Below are 18,752 nucleotides of genomic sequence, written 5' to 3' on the forward strand. Positions count from 1 at the left end.
GGGGTGGGTGGGGGGGGGTGTTATGCCGGTAAAGTAAAGTACGTCATCTGTCATCTCTTTTTTTCCAAAACGTTCAGAAATAAATCAGTAGACTTTTATATTTAATTGTTCATATGCTATTGCTTTATTATCATTATTTTTAACTCTGCCACAATTGTAATTATGATTCCTTAATTAATAATAGTTTATTTCAATGTGCTATATATGCATAAGGCTAAATATGATTTCAGTTCTGTTCTGTTTTGTTAGTCCGATATTTGGAATATGACCTTTTCAACTTGAGGCTGCCATTGACTTTATTTAGGGTCGTTATCTTCGGTTTCACAACAACAAGCCTTTATATCCTGTAAAATAATATATTATTGATATATTGATATTGTATTTGTCAGACAGAAAAAAGAAGAAATGTTATCTCTTTAATTTTGTTACTTGCCGAGTAATCGATTATTATGAAACATCATGAGTAATTGGTTGAGATAATGATACGTGCAGGTTTGTTTACCTAGTATTTGTTTCTGCAAGCTCAAGCAAAAAGGAAATAAATAAAAATGAAAAGTAAACAAAATTACAAGTGAAAGTCAACCGAAATAACGGCGAGTTAAGAAATGATTTCAACCCTGAGAAGTCTCTGATGCTAGGTTATCTGGCAATAAGCGAAACGAGATTCAGCTTTATTATATAATTAACGTAGATCAATGAAGAACTAATCTTCTACCTCTCCAATGTCTTAAATTTCAATGACTTACCTTAAGACCAGCTAGTACATCTTTGATCAGATCTTGATTGATTTTGACCTCACCAAATACCTAAAATATAAAAATAAAATGTGGAAAGTCAATAGCTATTTATAGTTGTATGTTCAACTCCACTGAACATTTCTAACCAGCCATATGTTCACAATATCAATCTTGTTAACAAGAGGGTCATTGGCCCTAAAGCGCTCACCTGTGTACAAGGCTTCAAGTGTGTTTGTATAACGTAATGGTACAAGTACAGAGTCAGGTTTCTTCTATGTTATCCTATAATATGTCACACACTTTTTTTGAACCTAGGGAATAATTTGAACAACTACTTACAGATTCAGAGAAAAAGATTTTCAAAGTTTCTTATATATATAACCCCTCAGTAAGTACATGTCATACTCAGGGACGTGGCCATTTTTGACCTTTTGGGCAACAATCATGGTAGAAAGTCAAACCCTTATATCACATGCCAAATATCAAAGCTCTAGAGAAAAAGACTTTTAATGCCTGATAGCTGAAAACCTATATTTAACAAAAAAGACCAAATACATTCAATGAACCGGAACCATTTGAACAACATGGAAAAAGGGCTACCCAGAAATCATTTGTGCAAATCCATTCAGTAGTTTTGGAGGAGATGTTGTTTAAAGAAATTGTTGATAAAAAGCGACCACGCCCTCTTGCGGCCATGTTTTTTACCAATAAGAAATATTTGAACACTTTTTGTAGAAGGTCACACAAAGACAATTCATGTGAAATCATTTTAAAATCAGGCTAGCAGTTTTATACAAGAAGATTTACTAAGTTTCTACAATATATATATAGGGAAAAGTGACCACGTCCCCTGGCAGCCATGTTTTTGACGAATCAGAATAATTTAAACAAACTTGGTAGAGGTCACACAAGGACCATTTACGTAAAATTATTTTAAAATCAGACCAGCAGTTTCACACAAGAAGATTTTTAAAGTTTCTAAAAATACTATAAAAAAAATTTGGTAAGCGCCGAAACGTTGATAAAAGATAAATATTCACGGGTTGTTGTTGAATTTTACCATCGTAAAAATACTATATAAATATTGGGAAAAGTGACCACGCCCCCTGGCGGCGATTTTTTTTTTTTTGACGAATCAAAATAATTTGAACAATCTTGGTAGCGGGTCACACAAGGACCATTTGTGTAAGATTATTTTAAAACCGTGCCAGCAGTTTCACACAAGAAGATTTTTAAAGTTTTTTCTATATACATAAAGGAAAAAGTGACCACGACCCCTGGCGGCCATGTTTTTTGACAAATCGATATAGTTTGAACAATTTTGATAGAGGGTGACATAAGGACTTTTTTGTGAAATTATTTCTAAATCGGATCATCAGTTTAGGGGTAGATGTCGTTTGAAGATTTTTCTATTTTTAGCTCTAGCGACCCCTGTATGCAACCAAGCATAACCGTTTTTACAATTATGGTAAAAAACCATTAAAGCAACATCCAGGCCAAGCTTCATCTAAATTCGTTAAGTGGTTTTGGAGGAGACGTCGGACGACGGACACAGCGTGATCACAATACCTTATCATGTGAGCTAAAGAGGTGGCCAGTCGAATTATAATCATTTACTCGAGTTGTTTGAAAGACGTATCACTCGCAAACTCAAATTTAACGTCGCATAAACCCTGCTAAATTTCTTGAACGAACGGGTCCATCATTCAATTTGGGCAGTACCACTGATTATTCAAAGGGATGCTCACTGAAAATTTTCTGGCTGAATAGCGAACAGTGCAAACACCATGATCTGCACTGGTCTGCACATGGTCTGCAATGGCTTAATCAATTGCTGCCAGCAGGCTTAAAGTTAAATATGAGCTATAAAGCTCTTGTGTGCCAAATAACAGATACTTAACTAGGCTTATTGTACCTCATAACTTTTTAATTTTTAGTGCCAAGAAAAGGACTACCAGTGCCATTTTTTTGCGTCTCTGGTATGGCGCAGCAAGGGGTCGAACCTCCGACCTCCTGCACATAACGGACACACTACCAGTCTGCTACTGGGACTCAAAAGAGTGGCAAGCAATTAAACTATTTATTCTGTGACTAGAGATAAAGTTTATTTTAAACAGCTGCATCCTAAAAAGATATATCTCTGTTCTTTGACTTAAAGCTCTTTTTCTAGGGATATTAGCGTGGCATACTCGGTTACTTGGCTGAGTAACATTTAAAATCCAAAAATAATCAAAGCGCTGAAAGCACTGAAGGACGGTTGTCCTGGAAAGTGGCAAACCAAACCAAGCAAAATGAACATTTGCGTTATACATGTATATGCTCAAAAGTCACACTAGAGCTCACTTTAACAATTAGATAAATAACAGTAGGGGGCCTAGGTTTCTATCGTTCCTAGTGGGGCAAAAGTGACAGATACAGGCTGCATCACTAGACACCATTGCCACAAAGATGGTCAAGGGAAAGACTGTACAGTTGTACTCTGTAATAAAGGTTTCACTAAGAGGCTTGTATATATATTCTTTATATAGGCTAAATTAACCCCTTCTACAGCAAACTCGTTTCAAACGTGGTTATAAGAGAAAAGAAAGGACATTCTATAAATTTTAATTTAGTAATAAAACAATGTTAGACTAGTTTAAAGTGTTCTAAAATAAAATAGGATTTTCAGTATGAAATAATTTACAAAAAATAGTTTTATGCACTACACATCTGGGCTAACATTCTTAAAACATCTTTGTTATTTAATTAATTGTTTTCCTAACTTTGTTTCCTTTCAATTGAGAGAAACTTTAATCACCTGACACCTGTTTAGTAGAGTAATATACATGTTTTACATGCTGTTCAATTTTTAGTTGAAACAACTCTTTCTTTCTATGACTTTTTTTGATGTTGTTTGATATTTTTTCTCTCAAAACAGAAAGCTAATAATTGTATATCCTTAGGACACATTTTTATGCAATCTCGCAAGGCTAATTATATCTGTCATGTGTTTACGAATCGAATAGAAATATCCGTCCCGAGGGCACCTGCGCATTGGGCGGTAATGAGGCTTGCCGAATTACTGCCCATGCGTAGGTGGCCGAGGGACGGATATTTCCATCCGAATCGTAAACACATGACTGATATTTTTTCTTGCCTATCGTCTACATGTTAGCATTTTATTCTGGCAGATTATTTTTCTTGCATACCGTATTTTACAAATAACAGGTAGAAATATTTTCTTTGTAGCACTCTCTTATCGATGTAACTCATTGCAGAGTTGGAGCGGTTTTCTGCGCATGCCCGAAAATGATTATCAATTGTAGCGCACGGCGAAAATATGCATGTTTTTGCATGTCCGCGCGCATTTAGAGTATAATATGCATAATATACTGACCAAAGGTTAGGGTAAGTATCACCATGGTTACAAAATATATACATTTAAGATACTTTTTGTTCAAATTTAGTTAATCCGGTATATACCGGAGCCTGTAATTTATACCGGCGCTCCAAGTCTACATTGAGTCACAGTCGTCTCTACAGTCTACAGTCGTAGAGCGCGGGAAATTAACGTCCGTAAGCAGAAGTGACGTCATGATGTTTTGCGTTACGCACAATAACAAAGTTCCACATAAGTTTTATCGTTTGTAGCGTAACGTTATGTTCTTATGGTAAACTAACGTATTTTGAATCGAGAAATATGCTATAAGGAACGGAGAGAAACTATCAAGGTACCTGCTTTTTTCGTATTTTTACATAAACACTATATTATCAGTGCATGAACCACTAGTTGTCATTAACAGCACGGGAGTCATCTGGCATGGGGGTGCTAGATGGGTTTTGTCGGCATGGGTAAAATCACCGGAAACGCCATTCCGGTGTGCAAGAATAATAATATCTGTCGTGTGTTTACGAATCGGATAGAAATATCCGTCCGAGGGCACCTACGCAGTGGGCGGTAATGAGGCTTGCCGAATTACCGCCCAGGCGCAGGTGGCCGAGGGACGGATATTTCCATCCGATTAGTTTAATTTAGTTTTAACATATTTATTCCCAAAAAGAAGTGCATATATTGATACAAATGTCATACTGTAATGAAAGCAAAACAGGAAAGGATAAGAATGAAAGACAAGTCTTATAGAATTCTTCTCCTTAGCGGACAAAATATAACTGAATGAGCATATCGAACTAAAATCTGTAACAGGGCTAGGAATATAGTCTTAAAATGTGTAAGAGAAAAAAAGAATCATTACTGATGAAAAGAAAAAAGGGGGTGGACAATGTATGGGGAAGAGAAATATTTACATAAAAGTGGAAGTGAATTTTTGAATGATAGAATATGTCAAGCGTAGAAGAGAAACGAGAAAGAGGCAAGATATGGGCATGTCTCAGGGTTGCTAAGAGAATCTTTTACTTTCGGATATATATGTGTGTACATGAATGAATATAGTCATGTTATCCTGATCAGAAAGGTCCTGGTTTCCAAATAGAACAGTATCCAAGTCAATTATGAAATTCCTCAGATTATCAAGAAGATCGTATCGACAACGATTAAAAATTCTGCACTCAAAAAAGAAGTGGAAATTAGTTTCAATCTTTCCACACTGGCACATGGTGTGGGAGAAATATGTTATAGGTAAAGATATTGATTCAGTGCACTGCATTTTGCTCGTAGACGTGTATGGAGCACCTGGAGTTTCCTGTTTCCGGTGTAATAATAGGCCGGAGTGCGCTGCTTGTTTTTATTTAAGTTACTTTTAAATGATGAAAGTGTTTCAGAATTACGGATATCTGGTCTTAGTAGGTTCCAATCACGTAAAACAGAAGGCAAAAAAAGAATTGAAATATAAAGTTTTTCTAGCGGGTACACCATGTATATTTTCAGAGTTTCTTAGGTTGTAACGGTTATCACCAGAATCGGGAACTAGAGAGGATAGATATGCTGGGGTAAGGTTAGATTTCGTTTTGAAAAACATGATAAGTCGATGTTTGTAACGTTTGTTGGAAAGTGACTCCCAGGGTACTTCTCTCTTTAGGTTTTCCAAGGAAACAAGTTTGGTAGCTCCAAAGACAATGCGAGCACATTGATTCTGAATTTTGTCAAGTTGATCTAATTCATACTTGGTACAATTGCCCTACACTACGTCTGCATATTCGAGTACTGGCCTTATAAATGAAATATATATGGTTTCAAGGGAGCGACGGTCAAGTAAGATTTTCAATTTCCGCATTATGTATACCCTTTTCCATGCCTTTTCTACAATGTAGTTGATATGAGAATGCCAGCAACAATCATTTGACAGGAAAACACCAAAATGTTTATGTTCAAGTACCTCGGGACTAATCTGATTAAACATTCGAAGAGGAGGATGTTGATGAAAGTTTCGTTTTCTTGAAATTAAAAGTGCTTCTAATTTAGAGGGATTGAATGTAACAAGCCATTTTTCTGCCCAAGATGATATTGTTTGGATATCAGATTGGAGCAGATTTGCCGCAGTATACGGTTGCTGAACTATCATATATAGACTTGTATCATCAGCAAACAAGTTGATGCATGATCTGATTTCATCCACGATATTATTGATAAAGATAAGAAAAAAGAAGAGGCCCGAGAATCGAACCCTGTGGAACTCCAGCTTTGAGAAATGCCCAGTTAGATTTGACTCCTGGCAGTACAACACATTGACGTCTATGTAAGAATTAATCTTGAAACCACATGTGAAGAGAACCTGTGATTCCTGCGTATTCTAGTTTACGTAGTAAACCTTTGTGCCAGACTTTGTCAAAGGCCTTGCTTATGTCGAAAAAGACCGCACGAACTTCTAGACCGTTATCGAGCGCTTTACAGAGAGTATCGTATATGAAGACAAGTTGATTTACCGTGGAGTCACCCGGAATAAAACCAGACTGTACAGGAGTTAAAAAGCAGGAATCATGAAGATGGTTAAAAACATGCTTGAAAATGATGCGTTCAAGAACCTTTTCAATAGTATTTAAGAGAGATATTGGACGATAGTTTTTTGGAGGAGTGGCATCATCTTTCTGGAAGATTGCACTAACATGGGCTTCCTTCCATGTGGCTGGCACAATAGAATGTTGAAATGAAGCATTGAAAAGGTCACAAAGAGGAAATGATAGTTCATGAGAAGATTCAAGTAGAATCCTGTTGCTTATGCCATCAGGACCCACGGCCTTGTGAACTGGTAGAGACTTTAAGACATCTTCACGCTCTGCTGGAGATAGATGAATTTCATTTAAAAGAGTGGTAGCATTCGTAGGGCCAAGATTGGGTATCTCTATATTTTCGTCATCAATGTATGTCTGCTCTTGGAAGTAATCATTCAAAAGGTTAGCCTTTTCAAAATCAGAGGATGTTGTTTGACGAGTATTAGAATTATATAGTGGAGGAATAACATTGTTGTTCGTTTTAGAGATGAAGGATTTTAAAGTAGTCCACCAGTCTTTGGAAGAGAATGATCCGTTTTTAAATTTGTCTGAAAGTTTGATGAAGTATTGTGATTTTGCTTCAGGAATGAGCAAGACAGTTTCATTTCGTACATGTCGGAATTTTTGCCATTGTTGGGGAGAGCTTGTTCTTGTTCTCTTCCATCCGATTTGTAAACACATGACTGATATTTTTTCTTGCAAATCGTATACATGTTAGCATTTTATTCTGGCAGACTTTTTTCTTGCATACCGTAATTTAGAAAAGGTAGAAATAGTTTCTTTATGGCACTCTTTCTTATAGTGGAGAATGAACACAAAGCGCGGGAAATTAACGTCCATAAGCAGAAGTGACGTCATGATGTTTTGCGTTACAGGCTATCGTTGATTAATCTGGTGAACATGATAGATCCATCATAGATCTCGTGTAAAGTCGTGAAAATTCCAAATGTAATAGTATTTTAAATAGTGCCTTTTAAGTTTAATACAGATAAAATGTAGCTGAAACTTGGACCAAAAATGTGCGCAATATTCAAGATGACGTATTTTTGTTTGTAAGTTTGCTGTTAGCACATTTTTTTGTACTTGCACTTGGATAGCGCAGATCTACGGAGTGTTCGATCCTCGGGCGGACGTATGTTTTCCGTGACGATTTGATGAAAAACATTGCATCTTAAATCATTCGTCCTCCACCTCTTATTCATGTGGGGAAGTTGACAGTTACTTTCAGAGAACAATTTGTACTGATACAGAATCCATGAACACTGGTTTATTGTTAGGTTAGGTTAACTGTCCGCCGATACATATCTGAAATACGGTTGAAAAACGGCGTTAAACCCAAGACAAACAAACACTTTTTAGACATACAGTGCAAGAATAATACAATTTCAGCTTTAGAGAGTTTATGTACGGATATGGATCTCGCTAAAGTTATCAGATGCGACCATCAAACAATAGAAATAACGCCTGACCAACTTTGCTAACTAGAGCTAGATGTTCCTGTGAAGAAAATCAAAATTCCGTCTCGTCTGAAAAGAAATTCAAAACAAGAACTTTTTAAAAAGTTATTAATCAGAGATTTACACAGAGAAAAACACTGAACATAGAAATTCTCGAAACCCTATGTTTAATTTTCCAAACTGCTAACAGTCTAGATCTAGGGCTTTTTAAAGGTTTATACTTATCATCTCTTTAGAGTAGGGGTGGAATATAAGTTCTCGTTTGTACAGCAACATTTTTTTTCCTAAATGTAAAACACTGGTCAGTGATTTCTAATAATTTGTGGATGCAATATATGTGAATGGACAGTGTAGCAACAAGTGCTTTTCAAACATTTCACGCCTGATAATTTGGAACCCCTCTTTTTATAGTTTGATGAAGATTCTATTCAGATTACTGTATGTATGAAGTTGATCCACATTGAAATCGGACACCAAAACAAAACCGTTTCCGAAACAAGATTATTGTGACAATATTTGCAAAATTCATGTTAAATTCATTAGAAAAAAATAAAACTGGTGAAATTAAAAAAAAAAAATGTATGTTTTCAGTCGGGTTCGATCTTTAAATCTTTGGCGTTTAAAGCGAGCGCGCTACCACCAAACTACAGCCCTGCACGATTATTTTTGTGTTGGGTTTATCGTTGCACCGACACAATTATAGGTCATATGGCGGCTTTCCAGCTTTTGATGGTGGAGGAAGACCCCAGGTGCCCCTCCGTGCATTATTTCATCACGAGCGGGAATTTTGGTAGAACCACCGACCTTCCGTAAGCCAGCTGGATGGCTTCCTCACATGAACAATTCAACGCCCCGAGTGAGGCTCGAACCCACATCGCTGAAGGGCAAGTGATTTGAAGTCAGCGACCTTAACCACTCGGCCACGGAGGCCTGCACGATTATGACAGTGAATAAATATGTATATATCTATACATACATGTAACTGATTTTAGTTCCGGCAGCATACGTTCATCAAGGTAAATCAAAGAAATATAAAATAAATTATGTTATAGCTCTTTGTGTAAGTATATCGGGCTCTGTTTTTTTTTAATTATCAAACACTCATTTACATTGTTATTCACAGTTCAAAAAAGTAAGCGGGTCGCTATAATCATCCGTATTTGGCGTAAACTGCAAGCGTCTATTATCTCCGAGTCAAACAAACATAATACTGTTATGGAACTATAATATATACAGTTTATTTCAACGGGTTTTCGAAATGACAGGAGTAATAAAAAAAATCGAAAGATTTTCCCCGTATGTATATTATTGGAGGGGGAAGAAGCATTTGTACAGGCCGGTTTGCCTTCGACAACAATATGGCGTCTTCCTCGGCAATGAAGCGAAGAAGGAGATCATGTGGTCAGTTTTGGCGCGATCTTTTTGCATTAGAGCAATACTGAGCAATTGGTCTTTGGAAATTTATATAGATACACCACTTCGATATCTAACGTTTTCTCGGAGAATACGAAAATGCATCACAATGTATATTCCTACGACCAAAATCAATAAATAAAAGGACAACTTTTAATACACTGTTTTGTTACAATATTTTGGTAGCTCTATATCACTCCTGATAGATCTAATTTTGCAGACTCGCATTTTTTCAAGGCGACTCATGTAGGGAACTATTTTATTTCAACGGAGTTTTACTAGATCTTGAAGTTATTAAAAATGGATTAAGGGAAAATATCGCCTATGTAATTTTTTGTGCAGGGGTGGAAAAGGTGTGGGGGGAGAGGGGAGAGTGTGGTTGCACTGGCCGGTTTGTCTTCGACAACCGTCCAAAAATAGGAGCAATAAAAAACTGACGACAGACTGTTGTTGCTCTTTTATCAAAAATTCTAAATTTTGCCATTTCCTGCTCCACTTGCACTTGTTATTGTAAATACTTATTTAAATCTAAATACATTTAAAGTTCTAAATACATATACGATTTAGTTTAAACATATTTTTATTTCTTTCGATAAAGTTACATAGTCAAATACATGTGCAAAATACATTTGTGAAATGTTGGATTGGAAAACAAGCAAGTAAATGCTTATATTAATTCCTTTCCATGGTGGAGTTGGCCTAATTATCACTGCACTTCTTCAACCGGAAAGTAATGTAAATTAGTGAAAGTAGTTATTAATTGAAACTGTCGCAAAAAGGATTTATATCATTACGTTTACCGCAAAAACTATAATAATAACTTTATCATTGTTATTCAATTGTGTAAGGTAAACTAGGAGATGAGGGGAATATGGTATAAAAAAGAAACAAAATGGTTTGATTTGGTATGGGTCATGATGTCACTCAAGGGACAAAAGGAATGCAGAAAACCACCAAATATGTCCCCGTCATATGTCAAATCGTTTAGTTGCCGCTATGTAGCTCTGGACACGTAGGAAGCTTAGTTTATTGGTTTCGTATGCAAGATGCTCGTCTCCGTAAAGAAGATTATTGAGTGTGATACCACATGGGAGGTCAGATAAGTACCGTTGACGTGGGAGGTGAAACCTCGGACTCTGAAGGAAAAAGTGAAGCGGAGTTTCGACTGCACCACATTCGAACAGAGGAGATTTCAACAATATATCTACGATGAAGCTCAAAGTGTAGAGAACTGCATCCGAGTCGTAATCGAGTATGCTGAATTTGGTACTTACGTACCCCGGCGTTAAAGAGTGGTTTGGAGCTATTCTTACAAATAGAAAGTTTGTTTTTAAATCCGGAAAGAGAGAAGGCGTTTTGGACATCTGGGGAGAGCGCGTTCCACTGACGGATTGTTGTGGGCAAAAAAGAACTTGCATAAGACTGGGTGTTTGTATGGATCAAAGGTATGCTGTGAATCGAACGGAGATGGTAAGGTTGAATATTATGGCCAGGAATGAGATTTCGTAGATACATAAGAGTGAGGTTGTTTTTCATCTTATAGAACTGTATTAGCCGATGTTTTCTTCTCCGTTCAGACAAAGTTTCCCAGTTTAATTCTTTCAAGAGACGTTCTGAGTTGCAATATTGCGTAGCCCCTGTTACAATTCTTCCTGCTGCTGCCTGTACCGCTTCTAGATCGTTTTAAGCTCGTTCGTGCAGTTATCCCAAACGATGTCTCCGTATTCCAAGAGTGGTCTTATAAATAAAATATACATTTTCTCAAGACTATTTCTTGACAAGTTAGATTTCAGCGATCGGAGTATTCAAATTCTCTGCCATGCCTTGTTAAGACACGATGAAAGATGGGAAGACCTTTTGGCGTCGTCAGACAAAGTGATACGATTTCAGATGCATATATACTATTTCTGCTGTTGACCATAAGAACAATCTTCTTAATGGAAATTGTCCATCACTAGTAAAATTTAGAAGGATAAACAACTATGTTTGTAACAATTATGAATTCCAAAGCATTATTTCCTAATTCGCTCCGCTCAAACAAAAATAAATTACCTATCCCATAAAAAAAAACATAATAAAAAAGAATCCACGGGAGCAAAAAGAACAGATTCATTTACATTTATGCTTTGTTTACCCGCATTGCCATAGTATAACATTCAACTTCCATCATATAATGTATCAATTTATTAATTTCTACGTTATGAATATGCTTTCCGGGTCATTGTGCTGCGAAGCACCTACTCAACCTTACTTCACTCCATCGTGGGAGGAGGTAGTACAATGTATAAAGAAACAAAGTTTCAACACGAGTAACCTTTTTCTTATGCCCTGCCACCCATATCCCAAAATTTATTGCCAAAAAAAATACATCATTCAAAATTATCTAACGCACGAAATAATTATACATCCTACAACCTTAAAACCTTTGAAATACGGTAATTTCTCGATTTCTTTAAAAATAGGATACACATGTAATAAATGCTTATAACCAGCAAACATTTAATTATAAATGTCGTCAACTATTTTCGAACAAATATTTAAGAATGAATATTAACGTTTTACACACAATTTTTATCGTTGCACCGAACAGATGTTTTTTTAGGTTTTACAATAAATATTCTAAAGATTGAAAAAATGTACAACTGTTTTCTGTTTTACAATAAATATTTTAAGACATATATGAATATATAAAGATACACAATAATTATAGAAAATATACTATTGCAACACATTACACGCCATAGTCTACACATTTCCTTTTATAATCCTTTCGTGAATTTAGATTTTATATTAAGGCCTAAACATCTGTCTTTGTATCATTATTTACTACATTTCATGGAAATTGTAAGTTTTGAAATCAATGTTCATGGCAAAGACGTTTGTGATATCAAAATGCAACATGCAACAGATGACAATAGATATAAGCAGACAAGTTTTTGAAGCCCTAGAAGGACATCATTAACCATAACTTTACTTTTCTTTCTTTTTTTTCGTTATTTTCTTCTGACAAAAGCCTACATACGTTTTCGAGTTTTCCAGATGAGCAAAACCAGACAATCATCAAATTTTCTTTGCGACATTTCATAAATAAAAATTTCACTAGTTAAAGCTATTTTTTGACTAATGAACGACTTAAATAAAATATCAAGTCATTTTTTTTACCTTTTCTCTAAAGTACTAATGCTCTCTTAATAAATATCACAAACACAGACACGTATATACGTTAAAATGGGATAACCGTGACGCCGATTAATCGCTTACGCTAACACATAGTTATTTAAAAGGAACCAAAATTTTAACCAAAATGTGCATGAATATTTCTTAACGTTTTGACAAAATATTGCAATAAAATGTTAAAATATCATGCTTAAAATTCAATAAAATTAATGTAAGTGTTTGAACTTACATCATCAATAGTATAGCCGCCATTACCCGCCATACAGCCAATAAAAAGTCCACTGATGCACAGGAAAGCGAAAATGTAAACAATCTTCATCTTGACGCGCAGAATGTAGTTGTAGATCTTGACTGAAGTTTCGTCGAATTATATAGTAAGCGCAAAACACTTAAGGCAATATTTCAAGTAACAAATTTTATCAGCGATGCAATTTTTTTGTAAAACCCTTGATGACCCTAGATCGCTAACATGAGTTACACCGTGTGATTGAACACTCTTAAATGTTTACGTAAGGAAAATGTCTTTAGATTTTTTTTAATTAGTGAGTTACACCGTGTGATTGAACACTCTTAAATGTTTACGTAAGGAAAATGTCTTTTTTTAATTAGTGTACAAGTATCTAATAGAGAAAACTAACATTTTTGGACAAATATACTGTTAACTTTGAACAAATTTATCACATAAAAGGATGCTGCATAGTCTTCATTTATGAACGTTGAATACAAAGTTTCAATTTGCATAATATGTCTTTGTGTATACAAAGCTTACTTGGTGACCTTTTGTTGATTTTGCATTTGTTGTATTGCCATTACTTTGTTGTGTCTGATAAAATGAATATTTCCAATTTTACTTTATTTTTTACTGTTACGTTTTAAATTTCAAAACATTTAATAAATTTCTAAAATTTGTAACTGTCTGTTTACACTATAATTTAATGTGCTGATTTTATGTTAATAGTTAACATTATTGACATTTTTATCTTCTGTACGTATCCACGATGTAACAAACTTTACATCTGAACTCGCTTTTTGGTTTCTGTGTCTGAACACTGACGTCTTAGATAGTTTCCCAAGATTAAGTTTGGTCTTAATCTGCGTCATTACTCCGAAAAAGTAAAAATACGTCGTACGAGTATTTGTCAAGTTTTTTTCTTATCAAAGTTTAATAGATCTATCACCATAATCTCGAAATCTTACAGACTTATTCCTATATGAAATTTCGATACATTATAAAGTATTATTATTGAAAGGCATTGTTCAGAGGCCCAACTTTCACATTGTTGATTCATCTAATGATTGATAAGTAAACACATAATGTGAACACGTAGGATATATTTTCAATTTTAAACACTTTTTGTAGACTTTTTGGCAGTTTGAATCTTTCAGGATGGTTGAAATTATTCGCGCCTGCACTAGTATAAATACATAGGAACTCATCATTAAGTTTAAAGATACCTCTTGAGACTATAAATAAAGTAGAAATTAGGAAACGTCCCTTGAAAGCTCTAAATTATTAGATAACAAGCAATGAAACAGAATTTTTTTAATAATTTTACTGACTAAACGAGGCATTAAGAAGCATTAAAAAAGGCTGTTCTTTCATATCATATCATACCGAAATTAATATTTCAAGCTAAAGAAATCTGCAAACAGGTATTATACATATGGAAACGAGTCTCAAACTCAGTAATCCGCGAAACTGTTCTTAAAGGGAAAATAGGTGTATTCACGAATCTGCTTGCCGTCATATTATTCATGCCGTATTAGCATTTGCCGAAAACGTATTTTTTTCCAGAAGACCTACAATGTTATTTCCAGTAAAGTGGTTCGCAGGCCTTCTTGGAGCCCAAATAAACAACGGTGAAAAGCACAACAATGTAAAAGAAATCAATACTGCATTATTTTGTATAACACGTACGGGCTTTTCTTGCTGTATTACTCCCCAAGAATTTGCGAAATTTCAGGGTTGGAACGGACCTTTGCAAAAACTGCTTAGAATTTCAGAAAAACATTGTCTTGTGTTGATAGCCCACTATCTTGGCATGAGCCTCGTAAAAATATTCAAATCAGTGAAAAAATGAAATACTTGCGGTGTTTTTAAGTTCTGAATCGATGGATTTGTTTATTAATTTTCTTGCTGTAATGACGTCACATATCACGTGGTATGTACACACTGTACTTGATGTCCAAGAAAGTATAGATTACATTTCATGGAAATTGTAAATTTTGAAATCAATGTTCATGGCAAGGACGTTTGTGAAACATGTATCAAAATTCAATATGCAAGCATGTAACTGATGACAAAAAAAAAATCTTTAAATAATCACCTTGGTCTAAAAATCAATATAATACTAACAACATTTTCCTTAACTGCACGTTCAACTATAATTCGCTTTCCGATAAAAATACAGTTCCAGGTTTTTATTTGAAATATTTTTAACTCCAGTGAAAACTTAAATTCGTTTCGATTCAATGGAGATCTTTGACGATAGAATAATTAGTTAAAGCTATGATTAAATATTCTTTTTTAAAAGTTCTGAGCCCAGTTGTTCGGAACTTTAACAAGCGATTAAGCTAACGGTTGATTAACTTTTAGAGTTATTTTTCGGCATTTCAGAAGACTTTGAAAAACGAAAGTATGGGATAAGAATTTTGAACAATGAAAGCTCATTACAATAGAATCAAAACATCTCACTAGTGTTTCCCACCAAGTCTAGTATTTTGAATTAAATTTTAACTGGCGATTAGTTTAACAGCCGGTTAAAGTTTCGAACAACCGACCCCTGGCGTCCAATTTTAAAAGAATGTTTGGAACGAGGCCGTTCTGTTAATGCTTTTGGTGAAGGACGTCAGATTACGCGTGTAATCTCACGGAAAGGACCGTCATTGACTTCACTACCGCGATGTTGTTTATACCAAAATTAACGCTTTTGTCTTTCCATATAAAATGTATAGTGAATGCAATTTTTGTATATAACAAATAAGTTTTAAATAAGAGCCCATGTTGCTCAATTTGCTGGCACTTATTAATATTTGAATAGTTTATAGTGTTTAATAGTTCAATGTTACTTTTTCTGCCCTCTCTTTCGAAAAATACTGCTAGCACTTTACGTTCTCAAGCTATCTCTTTCAAATAAAGTGCTATCACTTTTGCCTACAGAGCAAGGTTTCAAACACTACTAGCTCTTACGTTAGCTGCTATCCCTTTCAACTAGAGACAGTTCTCTTTAAGTGTTAGTTTTCAAACATCAAGAGATAATCACTTTTACGGTTTATATATGTGTTTTTGTAATTGTTTTTCTGAGTTCCGCAGTGTTGCAACAATAGTTTAGTTATGTAACGGCTGGCTGTTAAGATAACCATTGTTCCTGACTTGAGACAGACAGAACTAGAAAGACAGTACTAAGCCTTTCTCCGCAAGTAACTGCTAACTTCTTAACTTCTGAAATTATCAAATCGTCATGGAGATGATATGCCTTGCCCGTACTCGTCGATCTGCGCTCTTCCTATTGATGGGCTCTTATTAGTATATTAACTATCCCTTAAATATATATTGTTATCATTTGGTACTGAAAGGATATATCTTTATCTTAAACTGATAGAACTTTAAGATATATCTATATTTTAAATATTTCCTGTAGTAAAATAGCATACCATGTCAGTCTTGTTCATATGCTCAGAACTCTCGATACATGCTATATCTAAAAATTTGACTTTTCTAACTAAAGAATATTTAAAGGCACTTAGCAATAAATGTACTTGAAAACTCTGACAGGGATGTATAAAAAGAAGTCTTTATATTGATAAAGATATGCAAAAATTCCCTTTTAATAGATATGTCCTAATGTTTCAACTTTGTTTTCTATCCCGGAAAATATCGATAGGTTTGGGCAGTTGCCTCCGAACTTTGAAATATTATAATCCCTAACATCCATTGACAAATAAAGTCAAAGTTGGGGGGGGGGTTGTTTGTTTAACGACAGTTTTCAACAGTATTTCAGTTGTGTAACAGCGGGCAGTTAACCTGACCCTAGTGTTCTCGGATTTTATAACAGTAAAAATCTGTTCTCCGCAAGCAACTGTCAACTTCCCCACATGAATAAGAGGCGATGGATGATAGATTTCAGACACAATGTATTTATCAAATCGTCACGCAAACACAAGCCCCACCCAACCATGGATAGAACTCACGACACCGCGATCCGTACGTAAATCTGTGCTCTTCCTATTGACATTAAGCAGGCGGGCTGCAGAATCCCTGAAAGGACATCATTAATAATAACTTTACTACACTTGTTCTATTTTCCGTTATTTTCTTCTGACCAAAGCCTGTAAGTTTTCGAGAAAATAATCAAATTTTCCAGCCGACCCTTCATAAGAAATGTTTAAACTCACACAGAAATGCCAAAATGTCACTAGTTAAAGCTATTTTTTGGCTAATAGTGATTATAGTCAGAAACACTTACACGTCGCTAAATTAATGAAATGACAAAATTCCATCATTTGATTTGCTTACACTAACACATAATAATTTAAAAGGAATAATTATTTTAAAAGAACCAAAACTTCAACCAACAGGCGCTATGAATAATTCTTAACATTTTGACAAAATATTGCGTTAAAAACGTTTGTATATAATGTGTTTAATCATTGATGAAATATTCAATAAATGTAAGTGTTTGAACTTACGTCATCAATAGTATAGTTGTCATACGCTATACAGCCAATAAAAAGTCCACAGAAGTATAGCAAAGCGAAAATGTATATAGTCTGCATCTTTTCGCGAGGTAAAGTGAGAACAGAATGTACTTGTAGTAGTAATCTTGATTGAAGTTTCTTCGATTTATATAATGAACGTAAACACTTAAAGCAATTTCGAAGTAAAAACAAATATCAAGTTTACTTATTAGCGATGCAACTGTTGTAAAAACTAGAGGGTCATGATGGACCTAGATCGCTCACACGGGCTTCCACGCTTACTTGAACAGTTTTTGTAGATGTTTACGCAAGGAAAATATCTTTAAAATTATCATGAATTAGTGCCAATATCAAACAAGAAGATTTTTAAGTTTCCAACACATCCATATAGGAAAACGTGACCACTCCCAAGTAGTGCGCTGGCAGCAATGTTTCGCCGAAACGGAATAATTTGTATAATCTTTGTAAAGGACTACCCAAGAAACATCTGTGAACCGGCCCAGCAGCAGGAAAAGTGACCACGCCTCCTGATGGTCATGTTTTTTTTTTTGACAAATCAGAATCATTTGAACAGTCTTTTTGTAAAGCGACACAAAAGGAACATTTGTGTAAAATTATTAAAAATTAGTCAGGAAGTTTCTGACAAGGATATTTTTTTTAAGTTTCCACTATATACATATAGGGAAAAGTGACCACGCCCCCTGGTAGTCATGTTTTTTGAGGAATCAGAATAATTTGAACAATCTTCATAAAGGGTCAAGGGCCTGCTGTTTTTGACAAGAAGATTTTTAAAATTTCCACTATAAACGCAGTGTGCCCGCGGCCCCTGGCGGCTATGTTTTGGATACATTTGAACATTTCTGGTAGAGGGTCACATAAGGACTATGTGTATGAAATTACTTTAAAATCAGGCTGCAGTTTCATCGAAGATGATTTGTTTGGGACTTTTTTGTTTGTATGTAAGCTTATTTGCAGTAGCCATTGGTAAGCCATATGGCGTAGTGCGAGATACAGAAGACGCCCCGATTCCAGAAATTTCCCTGGTTCTTAAGCGTGCCGTGACTCTTATCCCAATGTTAGTAATTTTAAGTTGACGGAGCGGGGTTTTAACTCACGACTCATGGTTTGTTTCCACTCGACCATTGCGTCCATCATGTAAGAATATCTTTTTCAGTTTCCAGTATATACATACAAGGAAAAGTGACCAAACCCTCTGGTGGCCATGTTTTTGACGAATCACAATAATTTTAATAATCTTGATAGAGGATCATAAAAAGACCACTTGTGCAAAATCATTTCAAAATAAAACCAGCGGTTTATGAGATGACGTCGTTTGAAAATATTT

At 35.2% G+C, this 18,752-nt stretch overlaps 1 long non-coding RNA gene across 1 annotated transcript; it reads right to left on the bottom strand.

Moving 5' to 3' along the window:
- Window positions 1–205: 205 nt before the first annotated feature.
- LOC123557709 (uncharacterized) lies at window positions 206–13,093 on the bottom strand. Its single transcript, XR_006687692.2, has 3 exons — window positions 12,939–13,093; window positions 747–806; window positions 206–344 (listed from the first exon to the last, which is right to left on the bottom strand). It is a non-coding gene; the product is annotated as an uncharacterized LOC123557709 (long non-coding RNA).
- Window positions 13,094–18,752: the final 5,659 nt, after the last annotated feature.

The sequence above is a fragment of the Mercenaria mercenaria genome, chromosome 5 (genome assembly GCF_021730395.1).
Source record: "Mercenaria mercenaria strain notata chromosome 5, MADL_Memer_1, whole genome shotgun sequence".
Classification (NCBI taxonomy): Eukaryota; Metazoa; Mollusca; class Bivalvia; order Venerida; family Veneridae; genus Mercenaria; species Mercenaria mercenaria.